The sequence below is a fragment of the Solenopsis invicta genome, chromosome 1 (assembly GCF_016802725.1).
Source record: "Solenopsis invicta isolate M01_SB chromosome 1, UNIL_Sinv_3.0, whole genome shotgun sequence".
In the NCBI taxonomy this organism is placed as follows: domain Eukaryota; kingdom Metazoa; phylum Arthropoda; class Insecta; order Hymenoptera; family Formicidae; genus Solenopsis; species Solenopsis invicta.
This window is the reverse complement of record NC_052664.1, coordinates 14,836,384-14,855,398: the sequence shown is the minus strand read 5'-3', so window position 1 is coordinate 14,855,398 and position 19,015 is coordinate 14,836,384. Positions and strand designations below refer to the sequence as shown.

Below are 19,015 nucleotides of genomic sequence, written 5' to 3'. Positions count from 1 at the left end.
AGGAGCATTTATTAAATTTTATTGTATGTCAGTCGCTTAAAAAATGTCTTTAAATATCTTAAAAAAAAATTTTTTTTTTATTTTTTTTATCTTATGGCAGACTAGTCAGAGCATCACGTTAAAGAGAAAGTAGAAATTTAATTATTTTTTAAATTATATACATTTAAATAAATGTTGTTTACAATACATTGTGTAATAATCAAGTCTTCAATTTTAGCCAAATGATTACACTTGATAATTGATATATTACATAGCCTATTTTTATTGATCTGAACAGTTTGAAAGGTCGACACTAATATATGGAACAAAAATAACCTATTTTTGTGTTGCAACCGGATTTGCATTGAAGGTTATTCAAATCGATAGTGCATTATTTTTTTACGTTTTAATGACCTGTCTGGCTTGTTTTCTTTTTTGGTACAATGAAATTAATATTACAATGAACAGGATATAGGAATTTCATCTTTGCCATTCCGATTTATCAATATTCCGGTTTTTCGCTTAGTCGAACATCTCTTGTTTTACACTCGAGGGCAAATTAATTTTAACAACCTTTAATCATATCAGGGAGATGTGTGAGAGAGAATAGCTTACAGAAATGTTTCTGCGGCTGACGTGCAACAGAGAACTAAGCGTAACGAGTATTGTTCGTCCGGTTGAAGAACAATAGGTACCCTATTTCATTCATCCGTCTACAATTACACGGAATTAATGGAAATGAAAATCGGAATCCGGCAGCGCGGTAACATAATGAATGCATTATACACATTAGGACACATTCGTTCTTGTATTGTCGACAATTCGTATGTTAATACGCTACGCGACCTTTATTATTTATGATGTATATCCGGATCTAAAAAAACGTATAAAAAACAAGCTTCCCCGTAATGTACATAATACTTGTGAGTTTGTCTCACTGAATTTTGTTTTTACCTAAATCTAGTGTTGTTATTAATATGGTTATCTATGAACTTTAATTTTACAAATATTTACAAATTTTCTCTATAATCAATAGTTGCATGTTTCAGATATATATACTCAAAATCAGTTTGATTTGCTTATCTGCAACAATTTTTTAAATAACAATACTCAAGAGAATTAAAAAACGATTGCAAGTTGGAGCGTTTAAATGTTAGGAAAGCTTATGTTAACTGATTTGAAATCCGACTTGTCACAAAAGGGCTTTTCATGATTTTTTTGTCGGATGAAATCTTAAACATTTTACGTAAAAAAAAATGTAAAAAACAAAGGATAAGTTCATCGAAATGATATAAGTTGTAAAAATATGTGTCAAAGATGAATTTCACAATAGTTAGATGCTTGATAAATTGACGTATATGTTACTAACAAATATTTGTAAGAATTTTTGTGAAACGACAAAAAGATAACAAAAGTTATTTTTTTATAAAACATTTTTATGGAAGATGAATAGCTATTTATATTTGTGATATTTTTTAGTTGAAAGACATATGATATGGCCAATAAATAGAACCCAGCCTGTAAAAATAACTATCGGTCCTATCAATTAAAATCTGACGTTTTGTAATTTTTTATTTGATGATGCAACAAGAAAATTCAATACATATAAATTTGCTATAAAAAAAACATGTTTTAAAATTTTTATGTTTTTGACATAAAATGTCTGAAAGTGATCCTAAAGATACTTGAAAGATATTTTAAAATGACTTAAAACCATTATACAATCAGTCCCATAAGATACATCACATCTACAAGTAGGTTTATGAGAAATTAAAAAAAAAAACCATATACCATTATAAAGTAAATTAAATTGCTTATTTTGTCATTACTTAATATGCTGTCCTAATTTCCATTGTTGTTCATTATCGTCTGACAATGTCTGACTATTTTTTGACCTAGTTATTTTTGATTACTATTTGAAAGGTCGAAAATCATATCATGACTGGCTGACAATCTTCTGATGCAAAAGTTTTAGGCGTTTATAAAGAAAATAACTTCAAGGAAATTGTATTTGTCACTTGAAGCAATTATGCTATCACATCCGACAAATATGAAAGTATTTTCTGAGATATATTTAATAAATTTTCGGAATGAAAAGTATAGAAAGAAAAAAATAACGTTAAATTATCGCTCTATTGCTTTTCGAATGTGTCACGTATGAGCGTAAACTGTAGATTAACTTGCAAGACGTAAAATAATCGGAAAATAACAGATTTACTGTATGCTTGGTAGTATGATTTATATAGTGATATCTCTTTGCACGCGAAATCGGGTAGTACCAATCCCGAATTGCTTGCGGTGATAGGACAGTGGTTTGGTCATCTCCAGATTTGATCTCCGGTGTCTACGTCCCCACGGGAGACACGTCAAAGCTGTCGAACATAGATCGGCAAACATGCGGATTCGGGGCGTCTACGCATTGTGGTGACGCCAGGAACGGTTCAAAGCCCATGGCTGACCTGCTGACATCCTTGGTATATGCCGTCAACAGCCTTCTACGATCAGCCTAATCGATTGCCTTTGTAGAAGACGGAAAGTTAAGATTACATCAAGTAACATTACAGTAGAGTAACATTTGAATTTGATTAAGATAATGGAAAGATAGAATGGATTCTATTATAACTAACTAATTTTAATATCTTTTTTGTATTTACTTAGAGATGGTGAATATTAATTTTCTAAAGTTTGTTAGTTGATTTTGAGGATTTGATTTTTTGTTTTGTACTAAAATTTTGCTATGATAAAGAACTTTTAAATGCATCTAAAATAATTTTATGAATTCGTGTTACAATTAGAATAGAATTTATCAAATTTTTAAATTAATTTGTGTACATGTTTTTTTTTTTTAGATTAATGTATGTACATAATGAAGAATATAAAAAATGTATATATCTATTATAAAATACACATGTCAGTATTAAGTGCCAATAAATTAGTTCTAAAATCTAAAAAAAAAAACATTTGCAGAAATATACGTTATGACTTAATGAATTCATTTATTATTATTTTAATCAATATAAAAATGGGTATATTTTTTTACTGTTTTAAAACATTATTTAAATGAGAGAGAGAGAAAGAGAGAGAGAGAGAGAGAGAGAGAGAGAGAGAGAGAGAGAGAGAAAGAGAGAAATCTCCCAATTTATCTTAATACCTTAATAAAGTGACACACAAGCGGATCACATAAACGTTTTAGTTAGTTAGTTTCTTGCGTAATTCGATATTCACTCAGCATGGTCGAGAGAAGCTTGAATCGAGCGTAAACGGAATCTCAGAGGTATCGTTGCTCTACAAACTGTCAACCGTATCATATGCGAATATCATTAAATATTAGGTACGAAGCATTCACGAGTTCAATGAAACTTTTGTGAACAAAAGTCAAAGCCGCAGCACATTTTCTCTGCACAATATATATATATATATATATATATATATATATATAACTATTAAAAGAAAATAAGTGAAAATTGACGTGTTTCTATGATCGTTGCGCAATGATTATTGAGACGTATCAATTTATATGTTTTATTAGTCCATAGAATTTAATTTAATTTTTTGACATTCTTAAGAATACTACACTTGGTTGATTTTGATTTTTTATATGTTTTCTTTGTTTCAATAAAATAATTTTATATATAAATTAAAATTTTCAGAATGGATACAATTCTTAGAATCTTACAGATTAGAATTTGTTCATGCAGATTTGAATTATATATAAGTACTAATTCCATTTTAGAATTGCATAATCTCTGAAAACTGATTTATTTTGATGTTGAGTTATCTCCTTTCTTTTTAAAATATTACATTGCTAGATAATATAATTTAGAAGATAGGATAATATCCAACGCCTACAAAAATATGAATATCATATTTAGTTTGTGATATTCATTTTGTGATATTCTTTTTTTGTTCGCGTATTCTGATCTGTCTAGTTTTTTTTAAATTTAAAATACTTTAAAATGTTTTATTTCTATAAAGTAAAAAAAAATAAACTTTTTTTTTATGAAAATATTAAAAATATATCTCATCAAGATCTATTTTGAATAATAGACTTTTAAAAAACAATTTTTGAAAGAAGAATGATGTATAATTAATTATTTTTTTACTGTTGTCTTTAACTATTTCTTCTCGTACTATTAAAAATTCCATCATTTAACGTTATTTATTGGAAATGGGAAAGTTCGAAAACTGGAGCGATTTGTCGTTAAAAATTACGCACGTTGTGCCGGTAATTCGTTTAATCACTTTAACCTTGGTAGCCTGAACAATATTACTCCACAAGCATTTTCGTTTTCTCGTTTATAGTAAAGCCGATTTTCGACAGAAGTGCTCTTGATGTTGGAACGCCCAGCTCTTACGCGGTTGAAGTGCTCTAAGATGGAGTGCTCGTTAAACAAAACGAAACAACGAAGCATCGATCGATTTTCCCTCGGATCTAAGCTTTTACTCGATTTTTTTTACGGCGTTTCGGGTAAAGATTGTTTTTCAACAAACAGCGCGTCTTTCTATTAAGTTATCGCATTATTCTGATAGCACTCCCGAGTTTGTGTTACATATAAACAGAGTGATATTATCTCACTACCTTTCGACGTCGACGTCACCGCGACGAACAAATTTCAGCCCCAGTAGGATCACAGTAAATTTATCGAGCAGAGTATTGATGAAACGATTCGCGTGCCAGGCTTTCTTAGCAAGCCGTGAAATTGGGAAAGCGATCGAGGAAAAAGGAAGGGCGCATCAATCGTTCGTGCACATTACAAATATCGTCGCTGAAACATTGTATTTGGATACGAATCAAAGACACTGCTGATAATGCTCGGTTGCACTGCATTGCCCGCGTAATCTCCCTTTCGCTTTACAAACATTATTTCGCGAAACGAAATATTGTCCTTCTTCGCGTTTTTCAACCCCACGGCATGTCTTGCCGTGCGCCAAGAGAAAGCCATTTGTCGGCGTCGATGTGTGCGTGTACGAGCGTGTACGTGTCTAGCGTGTGCACATGTGTGCACATCTACCGATTTCACGAACAGAGTTCTTGTATCCGGCTTGCCGGAACTTTAATAGGAATTCTCGAACGATCGATCGCGCGAGCAGTCGTCCGCCACCGTTTGCGGAGTAACTCTAGTTTTCAATTATTACAAACGTCATCGGATTAGGTTTCAATTATTGTAAACGTCAATGTTCTCATAGAAGCGCTCGCGATCCACATTATATCGCAATGTAATGTAATAAAACTGTGGGAAGAATTCTAAGTGGAAATGACGCGGATAGAGAATCGTCTCGTGATTCTTTATAACTTTGTTAACTCTCGGTTTGACCAAATGCAATATATGAAACAAATCACAAGATATAAGATGTATGCGTGTATTATGTTTGAAAAGATTTTGTAGCTTAGAGCTATACATCAAATTCTGAATAAGTTTTTGAATGAGTTTTTTTATTAACTGTCCCATCTAGTTTAAATAAAATGTTAAGAAGAAAAACTGTAATTAATAATGTAAATATAATTTTTTAATGAAAAAAAGTGGTATATCGTACATAATTTAAAATAAATATCATGATTGAAAATTTTTTATTTTATGTAAATATTAGATATTTAATCTTTGTAAAGAGAGACAATAGCATTCCACTTTTAGAATTTCAATAATAATTTATAGATTTTGGTTCTTCTTTAAAGAGAGATTGAGAGAAAATTTTATATTTTATTATATATTTTACAAAATGTTTTAATTAATAAAAGTAAAATATATAAATATGAAATAAATACACATAAATATATAATAAGTACAAATAAAAAAAAATATAAGGAAAAAATGATTTTATAAAGTATCTAAAAATTTAGCTTGATACAAATCTGAAAAATTTTGTCAGATTATCAAAATAATGATACATATAAGATGTTCAAGTTGCTTGTTAGAATATCACAAGAATATCTTTACGACATTGCCCATTATGCTTGTACATCCTTTATAACTTTTGACAGTTTAGCACAATTATTTTTAGATCTGCAACTAACTAAATTTTTTTTATATTTAAATAAAATTATTTTTTTTGTGGAAATAAAAATGAAAAATTTTTAACAATTTTAAATTAAAATTTTCCAAAATTGAAGACTTTTTTTACAAAACTTAGCAATCTTTTAAAGACATTTTCGTATGTTTCATATTTAATTAGTTTTTATTGTTTTGATTTTTCTGTGTGAAGTTTTTATGTTTTATGTAGTTCATAAAATTATTTTTAATATTAATATTTCCAAAGTTGGAAAATAACGTGTTACTTTATTGTAGCAATTGTTATTTTGTTGACTATAATAGTAACATCATTTTATTTTTATAGTATCAATAACAAATTTAATTGTTATTTTTATTATTATTTTATAATTATACTGTACATGCGTAAGAAGCAATTAATGTTGCAATTAATAAAAACTATTATAAAATTTTATATTGAACTGATCAAATAGCGACAGATAATTGTGTAATATTTAAAAACAAATTATCAAAATTTCGTGAAAAAATAACGAAAAAAATAAAGAATTGTTATTTTTTAAGAAATAGTAACAAGTTATTTTTGACAAAAAGTAATGGTAAAAATTAAGGTAATGCGTTACTTTTATAAAGTAAAGTTTCTTCTAAACATTTCGTCAGCATGCAAAATGTGATACCTGCCTCTATCTGTCGTGAGAACTTGTGAGATAATGAAACTGGCGGCTTCGTGTATATAGCTGTAACTTTATCTTTATGAACTAATTATCATTATTAACGCGGTTTATTGGTAGGAGATCTGTCCTGTGGGAGTTATTTCCTTCTCTCTTTCTCTGCGTCCTACCCCTTTTTCCAGCTTCCGTTGACTAGCTGCTCCACCACCGCCAACGAGTGCGAGCGTCGAGAAATATTATCGGCGACGCCCGTTAAATATCGAGCCCGTTAAAACGCCACCCATCTCTGATAAACGCTCGGCGCCAGAGCGACAATAAATCCGCAGCCCACTGTGCTTGCATGCTATTGAATATCGCACGAGCTGAATTTCGTGGGAACTCTTGATGTTGTCGAGTCGCGGATTTTGGCGCGGTGCTTCTGCTCGTTATATACCGCAATTAATTATGATAAGCAGTAGCGACGATTAATAGTAGCCGCACTCTGGAGAAGAGGCAGTAATTACTTCCACGCAGCAGCTACCGGTGATAACTCAGTAACGAGGCTAACATAAACGCGCGATGTGCAAATTGCAACATCCTTCCTCTTTTTGATATGTGAGAAAAAAAGTAATTAGAAAATTTATTAGATATTATAAGAAACAGACTACTTTCAGCAAATATCTTTGAAATTTATTTTATAAATTGCTGCATAATTGTATAATAACTTACTGAAATTATAAAACTGAGAAATATATTCGCGAGTTACAAAAAATGAATAATATTTACATAATAATATATTTTTGTACAGATTATTCTTTCTTATTATTATTTCTCATTTCATACGATATTCTTTTTTAAATAGTTTTAAAAAAATGCATTTTTTAAATCTCTTTTTTTTAATATTTAAATTTATCCATGATACTTTCAAGTTTAATTTTTGTTTTGTACAATTCTTGAATAAAAATTTCTCACGTGTTTAGTACTGAAATAAGACACTCCGAAAATTTACGCAAAATATTTAGTTTATTTTTGTTAATTTTTAATCAATTTTAGATTTATCTGTACAAAGTAAGTAAGAAAATTTTTTAAAAATTGTTGAACGTGAACTTTTGGTTATAGTAAATTTGATAGGTGAAGAATTTATTATTACATTGTATGATAGACTATGAATCTTCGTTAATATCTTGAAATACGGAAATATTTAATGAAATCGGAGAAATACATATTGTACGGACGGTATGGTAATTGATTTTTGAATTAAAACGTGATATTTTCTCACGTATTATTGACCGTTCTCGCAAATTTCTTGGTATATTCAAATTCAAGTATTTTATATGATATGAAGAATTTATAATATTTTATATTTATAACTCTTACATGTCTACCGATCATGAAAGAATTAAGTATTTTGCGGGAATATTTCGACACGCTATTAAATCATGTGAATTATAATCATGTAACAATGGCTTATTTTAGCACTTAATTAATTTATAAGCATAGTGTGTATATAAATATATATTTATGTAATAGTATAGGTACATGCACAACACTTTATATTGTATCAAGAGTAATTTAGCGAATTATAAACAGAGTGTGCAATTTGAATAGTTTCCAATTGTTGAAATTAAAGGATTTTAATTTTACGCGAGTTTCCGAACATATTAGTTGTTCTATTTGCTGAAAAAATACGATTAAAGCTTGGTGAAAATAAAAGAAAAGGTTGAAACCATGTAAAAATTGAATTTTGTAATTGTATAAAATTCAAATGGAAAGAGTTATGTATAAAGATTTTACTCGCGATATTTCATTAAAAAGATATTTAATTAATAAATTAAGTATAAATTTTTTATATACGAAAAGCATTTTTTATTAACTATTTTTAAAGAGGAAATGAAACATTAAAAATGTCTGTTAAAAATTGAGGACTTTTAAAGTACACAGAATATAAAAAACTTTCCATGATCTTTTTCTTTAAAAGTCAGTTGTAAGAAAATGCAGAAAAAAGTGAAAAGATTTTTAAACTTTTCTCGCGGTTACTGATAATAAGAGATACTACTTTCTCGTAGTTTGCAGTGCTCTTTAATTAAGACGAGCCCACTTTACCTTTTTCATTTTGCGTGACATTTTCTGTAATTAATGAGAGACTAGTATTATGCAACCTTACATATAGGTTACATTTATAATAAACCCTTATTAAGTTACACTTATAATAAAACGAGTTCAATCTAACGAAATAGTTTTACTAAAAATAGTTTTCTAGTTATTTTTAACCTGAGTGTGTTAGACAATACAGTATCTATTTAATGCACGATATTGTAATAAAGAAATTAGTGCAATTTATTTATTGCAAATATCTGGTTAAAATATTTTGTATATTTTCTTCTAAACTTTATTTAGTAAGTTTATATTTCATTCACAATGTAGCGTTTACTTTTTATTTGTAGTTCTTCTAATTGGCTATTATTTATCAAAATAACAAATAATTTCATTTGTTGTATACATACAATATACTCCTTTGTCATCTAATTCTTTAAAGGAAAGATTTATTCTTCTATCCATGAAATTGTCCTGTCGGATAATTTATGGATGCCGTGCGCGAGATCTTATCTGATAAACGTGGAGGAAGTAATGCCATTTCTCGCGTTTCCCGCGGAACATATTTGGACCCTCGCGGTAGATAAACCTTAGCTCTGTACCTTTATGTAAGGGTTTCAATTAAATCCAGCACGAGATACCGCGATCCATCGTATTTCACGCGTCCGGTGCGAAACTGTAACCGCTGTTAGCCAATACATCCGCTAGATTATAGTCAGTATGGTACAGCTTTATACGTGCCTGTTACACATTTACGTTCCTTTGGTACTGACACGCTGTGTAGAACAGAGGGACGTGTAGAAGACGACTTCCACACGTCTCACTTCATAGAGATTTTATCGATGCGTTAAAGCGTAAGGATTTCCGACTCAATCTTACGCAGGATAAGAAAATGAAATGTTTTTCTTTCCTTATTATTCTACACTCAGGAAAAAGTTGTTAATTTGACTATTTGATTAAATTTTTTCAGTACAAATATTTTTGTACTTAAGTTAAATATGTATAATACATTTTATTAAAATATAACATATTTATCTTCAATATACATAAATACACTTGAACTGAATATATTTAGTCATTGGTGCATTTAGTTAAGTTGATAGTTTTTTGTTCTTTATTTTGTGTAGCTTAAATACTTATTATTTTTAATGATTTTACGATGCATCGTCATTTTGAGACTTTGAGAATTTTATGATGAGTAACATCCTACAATTATTTTGATGGTCCAACAAAATTAATTTCAGATTTCTATCCAGCTAAATTTTTACATAATTTATCAAAATTCTGTTCTTTCTGTGTGCATAACAAATAAAATATATGCCATTATGAACGACATATTTCAGAACTTCCGTGATTTCATTTAATAAACAAGAAATGTTCTAAATTTGTTATTGAAATTATATGTTAATATGAAAGTATCAACAATGTAATACAGTTAAGATACATTAATATTAAACGGTAGTGTATGTACGTATACAACGCCGGTTATAGATATCGGTCTTTGCGATACGTCAAGAACTATAATTGAGATTTTATCGACGCTCTAAACGGCGCCAACTTTCGGCGCAACACGTGCCAAAGTTTGTACGGTGCACTAGACAAACCCCAATGGCCTTCTAATCGAACGATGATCAAACGACGTGTTTAACAATCACGATCACAAATTATGTCTTAATATTCGCAAGATATTTCATTTTCGATCAATATTCATGTTGCAGACAAAACAACTGCATCCAATTTTGTGCCAGGAAGCGCGATGACTGCTAAAAATTCTTGGAAACAACGGCGTCCAGTTGGTGAGTTGTTTTTTATCTCGGCGCATATATTTTTAATTGCAAATTAATATTTGATGTGAGAATCTCCTTTCATTATGAATTTTATGTAATCTTTCTAATATTTTCTATGTTATCAATTTACAACCAATTTATCAAAAGTATATTGTATTTTTTGTTTAAACATATTTATCGCTTTTTTTAACAATTTGTCTTAAATTAAGTATTTTTTTCGACCAGAGTATTAAAGGATCCACTGATCTTTTAATATTTTAATAAATTTCACGTATAATTTTTCTTAGAAAAATTTCTTAGAAATTATGGTTTTAATTTCTATAGTCAAATAACTACAAGTATATTGTCATTGAAATAAAATTTTTAGACGTAAAGAACAAATTTTAACTAATTAAATATACTACTTTATATTAAACGGTTGAATTTTTTTTAAATATATCAAAATATTAACTTTTATATAATTTCCAATGTAATTTCCGATATGCGTTTTATTGATTTTTGAAATTTTCTGTAGAAAACGTTTCAATTAAGAGTCTTTAATAATTAAAGAGCAGAGATGTTCAAAATAAATTTTGTCCAAAATTTTATTTTGGAAAATTTGCAAATTGATTTTTGCAAATTGATGTTGTATCATTCTTTTTCTCATTTTGCACATTACTGATTGGCACATTGTTGTTTTCTGTAAAGCGTGCAAATAGTTTTTTTTGTGATTTTTTCTCGTTTTTCACAAATTATAAATTTTGGACAAAAGGCATTTTGAAAGTTTACTCCTTAATTGTTAATAAATTTTAATATTTAAGCTGTTGATATACAAATTACTGTAATGAGTGCATTAGATTCAGATAGTGAAATAATTCTACATATAAAGTTAATATTGAAATAGCAGATCGAAAATTATTCTTTGATGGAAATTCTTGAGCATTTTTACGGCGTAAAATCCGAGAAAAAGCGCGGTTGGCGACGAAGCTGAGATTAATTTCCACTAACGCGCTCAGTGAAAACCCTGTCGATACTTGCGGGATTTCTCGTGCTGCGGAAACGGCAGTGCATCTTCATCCTGCCGTTGCGCGGCACGCATTAGCAAGTTTTTCGACGATGCGGCGGCGCGATAAATCATAGTCCGGACTCGAGATGAGAGACGACGGATGAAAAATGATGTTCCGGCAAACGAACGCGTTACCGTAGCTAGAGTAACCCTGGAATCGTGCTTCGGCTAAGGACTTGTTCGCACAAAAGCGAGCAGAGTGCTACTTCCAATTGTCATATGAATTTATTTTCTGAAGTTTTTGCCTTGTCTAAAAGGAAATAACTAATGATTTTTTGAGAAGGAGAGAAATATTGAAGATATTTTTGAAAAATATTCTAGAGAAATTTTCTGCTCTTAAAATAATTATAGAAGATTCATGAAATATACTGTTGCGATATCTCACATATGTCACGGAATTGTCGATATGGTAACTATCGACAGCGGTTGATTGGCAGCAGATATATGGGTCTAAGCCGCCTAGAGCCCCGAGATTTGAATGTTACAGATTGTGCGTTTGCAATCCACATTGCGCTCGAGGTATTAACGCGGTATTTAGTCATCAAGGATTCGCATGAAACAAGGATATGTATTAATTAAAGTTTGCTAACTGTATAACGTAGCGTAATTATCGTAACTATCTGTCTCGAAATCAATGTCTCGACAACAATAACGGTAATGCTATTAGGTACAAATACTTCGAAGCGTTTGGTTGACTAATTAGAAGAAGGAATTTAACTAATTGACCAATTAAAGAATTCGTTGAAGCATATCTTTGAAGCGTCAAATTGACCGCACAGTTTATTTTAGTAGGAATATCATCACAATTACGTCATACCATTTTATTGTTGTTAAAATATTGGGTTTAAAACAGATAGTTCTGATAATTACTTTACGTTATGTAGATAGTGAATTTACATATATATTTATCATATAAGTGCAGATGTTCATAAACACACACTTTAGTCTGGTTCAAGCATATTAACCTATTTAAAAGAATACTGAGCTACTCTGTATGAGAACACAGAGTACAACCGAGATTTGAATTTAAGTTCCGGTAGGGATTTTGGAAAAGAGGAAGTGCAAAAGAGGGTGTGCTAGCAAGCCTTGAAGTTTTAAAAGGGTTTAGGTGAACTTTTAAGAGCCTTTCCGCAGGAAGTTCCGCTGTCCTCGAATATCTGCTTTGCGTGGGCTGCATTCTTATTCATAAAAGTGAAATATTGTAAAAAACTTATAGTTTAACAGCGTGATGAGTAAAATCAAAATTTTTCGACATTATTTGCTTCTTCCCTAGGCATAGGAAAAAAGAGGTGGAAAAGAAAATTTTCAATCAAATGATAAGCGGTAATTCACATGTCGAATTTAGCTTTGACGTTTTTAGATTTTTAAGGAACATGAATATTTTAGCATACATGTTCTAAAGAATTAAAAAAAGTAATTGCTTCTATTAAATATTAACGTTGTTTATTGTATAAATATATATGAATTTAATAATATTGTTGTTAAATGATTTTTACTAAACTTTTTAATTAAATTTAAAGATGTGATAATAATTAATGATAATTACACAAACTTAATTTCAATTCTTATAATCAAATAATATCCGTAGTTAAAGAGATATTATGTTACTAATTTTACGACTTAATTAGTATGAAATGGAGAAAGTGGAATTTCTAATAGAACAGATAAAATTTATTGATGGTTCAGAGAGAAATCGAAATTAAAGGTAAGGGGAGGACAAATAAAATGGATCTGAATAATGAGGAATAATCATTAAGAGTTCTATTGAAAAGTTCTATTATCTACGCGAGACTAGTCCTGTGAGAGTACCTACTTCCTTTAACAGGAACTCCTCCCACGAACGACGTGCGCGTAATTGGCGACCAAGGAAGCAAAAGTAGGAGCGCCGAGATCGCTAATTCTTTTAACAGTCCAAAAAAGTGGCAGGAACGATTTAAATAAGAAGGAACGGTTTAAATAAGAGACCGAAGTATTTTTTTACTTCTAATTAGAGATGACTAAGGAATATAAAAATTTATTTAAATTTTAAATATACAGATAAGCATATAGAATTTTTAATCAACTATTACACGTTAAACTTTAATCAAAGCTTTTGTAAATTAAAAAATGATTTTTTATACTTTGCAACGTATGATCATATATTTTTTAATGCTAAATAACACTATTGCCGATATTAAGAATAAGCCTAATATTTTATTCAAAATATTATTAATCAACTTTTAATCATTTTAAATCTTATTTAAAAAATTATATTTTGGCAACTAGATTATGTACAAATGCTATTTTTCGTCGTACTTAAAACTAAAAAAATATAATGATAAAATATTAAAAAAAAATGTGTGTTCGCAATTTTTAAGCGTTTGCATATGTTGATTTACGCTCCTGCGCATTGTGACTTTCTATGATTAAGATTATTCGCTTGACTTCATTTTATGCATTGTATCCAGGACCTAGGACACATTCTTGTGCACTAGGATATCGTCCTTTTGAGAGAGAGGATCCGCCTTTTCCACGTTTGTTCATGAGCGGACTTAATTCACTGCTCGCTCATGCCGAAATAGCCTCCATTTCTATGTCACGCCTTTTTGTAATTAACATTGAAGATCTGCTTGATGAGACTTTGCTTTCATGCAATTTAAGTAGATTTTTTTGTTCTCGTATCTAACACGTACCTAACTTTAATCTCCTGCGTTTGCCATTGTCTAATTAGGTACAATTAGGTACAATTTAATTTTGAATACTCGACAAGTTCCAATGATGGAATTTAATTCTTAACATTTCATTTTTAGTAAAAAATATTACAATAATATTATACATAAATTAAAATTACTAATTATAATAATTTTATAGATCATTATCCTTATAAAGTAATTTGAATATTAACTGGAAATTTTTGTTACTTTTGTGCCTTTGTGCTTGAAGATTTAGCCAAAGATATAGAGATGATTAAAATATTTATTTAAGACCTGTACGTATTAAAATTGTCTTGTGTATGAAAGAAAAACTAATCAAGCTTAAAACCCAATTTATTTGTACAGTATATTTACTCGGGTTTACAGGTTCGTTGAATTTTCTTCCACAATGTTGAGCGGCTCCTCCCTACTCACTTTCTCCCTATCCTTTATTAGGTGCAAATTCTCTTTTGGAACTTTACGAAGTAATTTCACGAGAAGTTTTCCCCTTTTTCTTGCTTGTATCTGCACAGAAAGATTCGTTTAATACCATTTAATTACGATCAAAATTGTCCTAATTTTTCTTTCTTATTCTAATTTTTATTTGATATAAGATTATTTCTTCTTATATAAAATTTTTCTATAGTAAATATAAATAAAATGATAATTGATTAATTGAATATTAGTCAGTTTTAAGTTCTAAGCTAAGATGTTATTACATTTATTACATAAATATTTTATATAAAATATTTGTATGAATAAATTAGCATTCTTTGTAATATTCATTTAACAAAGCACTATTCACAATTTCGCATTACTTACTAGTTTCGCTTTCCAGCTTAAATAGTTACTATAGTTAGATGTTTGAACTGTTCATGGTTAATTAACCGAAATTTCGAGTACAAAGGAGACGTATCTTCTCAGACATATTGCATGCGTTAAAAGCTTCCTGTTGTTGCAACATATAGGTGCATGTGCGTACACATACGCACGCTGTTACAATCTATTTCGTGCAGTAACGCATTCGGCATGCGAGAACCATGAAACACTTTAAATTAAACAGATACCGCTTTTCGCACTAATTTCGTATGCGACGTAGGTACTTTTATGCAACTATGCTAGGGTTTATTAATTTTTATTTTCAATTTTGTTATTGTTTATATTTTTAATCTACATAATGTAGTAAAAATAATATTCAAGTCTAGCAAATTAATTTTAATTATTACATAATAAAATTGTAGTAATACTATATCACTTTGTCTTTAAAAATCAGAGACTAAGATTAATTAAAGCTAATTAGAATTAACATTTATAATTATTTTATGGTTTATTTTTACATGATCTTAAATAAAATATTGCAATTACATTATAATAATGTGATGTGCTATAATGTAATGTGTGTACGCATATATATTTTACAAGATATTCCTTTATAAATCACCTTTTTTTATCTCATAAATTAAAAGTGATGAACCTATCAAATAAAACATCAAATTAAATTGAACTTTATCGTGCGTACATAACACGTAAAAATAATTTATTATTAGAAAATGGAGAGGCATGCATAGCTTACTCAAGAATATTTTATAATGAAAGTTGTGGCGTTCTTTCTAAAGAATATAATGATGTAAAATGTAACAAAATTATTTTAAAAACTACACAAGTTTTGTTGGTTTAAAGTTTTGCGAGTAATTATTACTTTTTTTTTTTTAATCCTGCGGTGTAGTTAACCTCTAACTGTAATGCGAGAATCGGAAGTTGGTTCGGGTACCGTCGAAGGTAGTGGTTGCCCGCGAAACTTTAAACCAATAAAACTTGCATAATTTTTAAAACAATTTTTTACTACATCATAATCATACATCGTATTCTATACTTTACGTAGGATAAAGTATAAGATATTGGATAAACTTTGATTTTTCGCTAATTCTACCTTAATATTTTTATATTCAGAATAATTGAAGGAATCTGTAAACAATTATATAATTTTATTTGAAAAAATTGAAAAGATTTTTATATAATTTTAAAACATCATCGATTTTATCATTATTTTCGTTTTTCGTTGAACTTTGTAAACAATGACAAAGTGAGATGAACGATAAGGTGAATTTATTTTAATTTCATATTGCGCACTTTTTCGTGCCGCAAGTAATTGCAGTCATGCGAGTTGCGTGCGTCACAATGCACGGCTGCATTCTGCAAAGATGTTTCAGCTACAAAGCTGATTGCAGCTATTACCCTGACAAAGGGTGCATGCGGTCTCGTAGTTCCTTTGGCGAAGTCTATGCGAAGCCGAAAACAATGCATCGTCTTGTGCATAGAAGCGCATTCGACAGGCGTTGCAGGACGGTAGAAAGCGCGTCTTGTTAATACTGTCATGTTATGGAACAAGGAATAATGCATGAATGTACTTGGTTGACTATCGTATCAAATGTCGTATCGTATGTACATTAATTAATTAATATTTTTATATTAATATAAATTTATTAAGTGTAACGTAGAATGAAACCGATATCTTCCGTATCAATTTTCCTTACGACAGTATTTTACAATATAAGTAACATATATATCATATTTCTATACATATCTGAATTGTGCAAAATGTTAAATTCATTATTCGCAATAATAAATGTTCTTTTGTCCTTTTCTTGTAACCTACAATTTTTTTTATCGCGATATATATCTTAATACTTTTAGTAATAAGTAGTAATATATGTGCCATCTTAAAGTGTAGGTAAAAAATGTAAGTGCATATTCCATTTGACATTTGGCACTATAGATCACAGCTATTAGCTCGACAGAGCGCGGCTTGCATCACTTCGCGGCTGAGCCCTGTAGCCGCAAGTGCACTCAACAACCGTACAGCGTACGAATGCATCCGATTAGATTCGCGCATTACATTCCTCGCTCCATTTTCACGGAGAGGCTTCGTTTGCCAACTCACACTCGGTTTCTTCGTGAACAACGTAATCGCTTCGTCGCCACCGCTCGCTGCCAAAATCCGGCTTCGTCTTCCATCGTTATGACTTATCTGCTGCGAACACTCGCCTCTGGGCAGTGACTAAAGCCGCGGTTTATTATGTATAGTCGAACGCGTAGCACATAATGTTGCTTTGAAAATTAATCTTTGCCGGAAAATCCAACTAATTTTCAGAAAAGAAATATTCTTCTACAGCTAAGCTGTGAAATTAATTGTTTCAAAAAGATGAAATTTTTGAACAGATTTATGAGAAATATTTTGTCTCCTTAATGTACGTTTTATTTATATACGTGGTTTAAGCAAATTTTGTATTATGAATATGGTAATTCAAACGAGACTGTGCTGAGATTATTTTATAAATGGAATATTACTTTAGGTATAAACGTTTAGAATTTTTGCTAAGAATAAACGAAGTCAAAATAAAAGATCTACGGGATGATTCGTAAATGCAATGGCAGAAACTAGAACATTTTGTGCGGAGATATTTTGAACACTGTATAGAATATATCGTAGATAGGAAGAATATTGAGAGAAAGAGATGCAGCATTTTATGAAATACTTTCGAGGCACGCGCGAACATTCACATCCGTTGCAGGATAGTAAATTCGATTTTAGCTAGCATTTTCTGATAAATAACGACAATACGGTGTCTTCGGACATTCGGCAATTTGGGCTAATGCCAGCTTGCATTTCGTACTTCGGTGAGCTCATCGCGTGCTGAAGTATTCGAGTCATAAATCTCGCGAGAGAAAACCCCATGCCTAATATCTTCCTTACGTTTTCGGCGTTGAGGTGACTCACGCCGAAGGGTACCGCCCTTAGCTCGAAGCCGGAAAGCTGCGGAAATAATTACCTGTCGACTTTTAGCATACAGCACGCCTGAATAAAACATTCGCCGGATGAAATATCGTCGTTGTTGCTCGCCACTGCCGCGAGCGCACGGTTTACACCGCCTTGCATGTTACCTTACTTCGCCCTACTTTTCACTCTGCCGAATACACGAGTAAAATCGAAATTTGATTTGGTAACGAAACAGAACCCGGTTAGTAGTAGAACCAGACGACTGAATTAACAGAGTTTCTCAGTTGTTACTTGGCTGTCTCAAGGTTTCGAGAACCATAACCGTACGTAATAAGATTTAGTTAGAGGGGAAAAAATCCATTCAGAGTCAGAAATATCCAAATTAATTGCATTCAATTATACGCATTTGGAGAGAGAAATCTAATTAGAGTATTTTTGCCATAATACAATAATATTTTTTTTACTATAATAATAAAGATATAAAAGAGTAAATGGAACACACTTTTACTCGTAATTTTTGTAATAACTGTAATGTTACATTGAGAAACTAAGAATTATACACAAAATGTAGAATATATTTTAAGAACAAAGTTTTTATACTTTTATTACACTTTTATAAGTTATTTTATCGATAAAAAATAAAAAATACAATAAAATAAAACGTTGGTTGATTAATAATATTAATTAATAATACTAATTTAATGAGAGATTAAGAGCGTTCATTATGATTCGCGAATATATATATACATACATATATGCATACATATGTATACGTATATAGTGTTGCTTATAGAGAGAAAATAGTCGCGGGTGAATGGTTATCATATTAATTATGCACGATCATAATAATATATTGACTTATTTCCATTTAGAATAGAAGATATAATTTGTATTTAATACGATTCACTGTAGCATCAAATCCTCTTTTAAATAAATAAATTTTAATACAAATACAAATGTAAATGTGTATAAAATAATCAAGTGGAGATAATTGTTTAATAAAAACAGATTTTTCAAAGATATTTT

At 30.1% G+C, this 19,015-nt stretch overlaps 2 protein-coding genes across 6 annotated transcripts in view; one reads left to right on the top strand and one right to left on the bottom strand.

Moving 5' to 3' along the window:
* Nucleotides 1-19,015, bottom strand: part of LOC105194318 — a 294,708-nt gene that overhangs the window by 61,933 nt on the left and 213,760 nt on the right. The gene's annotated exons all lie outside the window — the stretch shown is intronic.
* LOC105194317 overlaps nucleotides 1-19,015 on the top strand; it is a 302,455-nt gene that overhangs the window by 98,459 nt on the left and 184,981 nt on the right. For all 4 annotated transcript variants that reach the window (XM_011159176.3, XM_039453574.1, XM_039453576.1 and 1 more), the window contains exon 3: nucleotides 10,426-10,503. The gene's annotated coding sequence lies outside the window, so the exon portion shown is untranslated. The remainder of the gene's footprint in view (nucleotides 1-10,425; nucleotides 10,504-19,015) is intronic.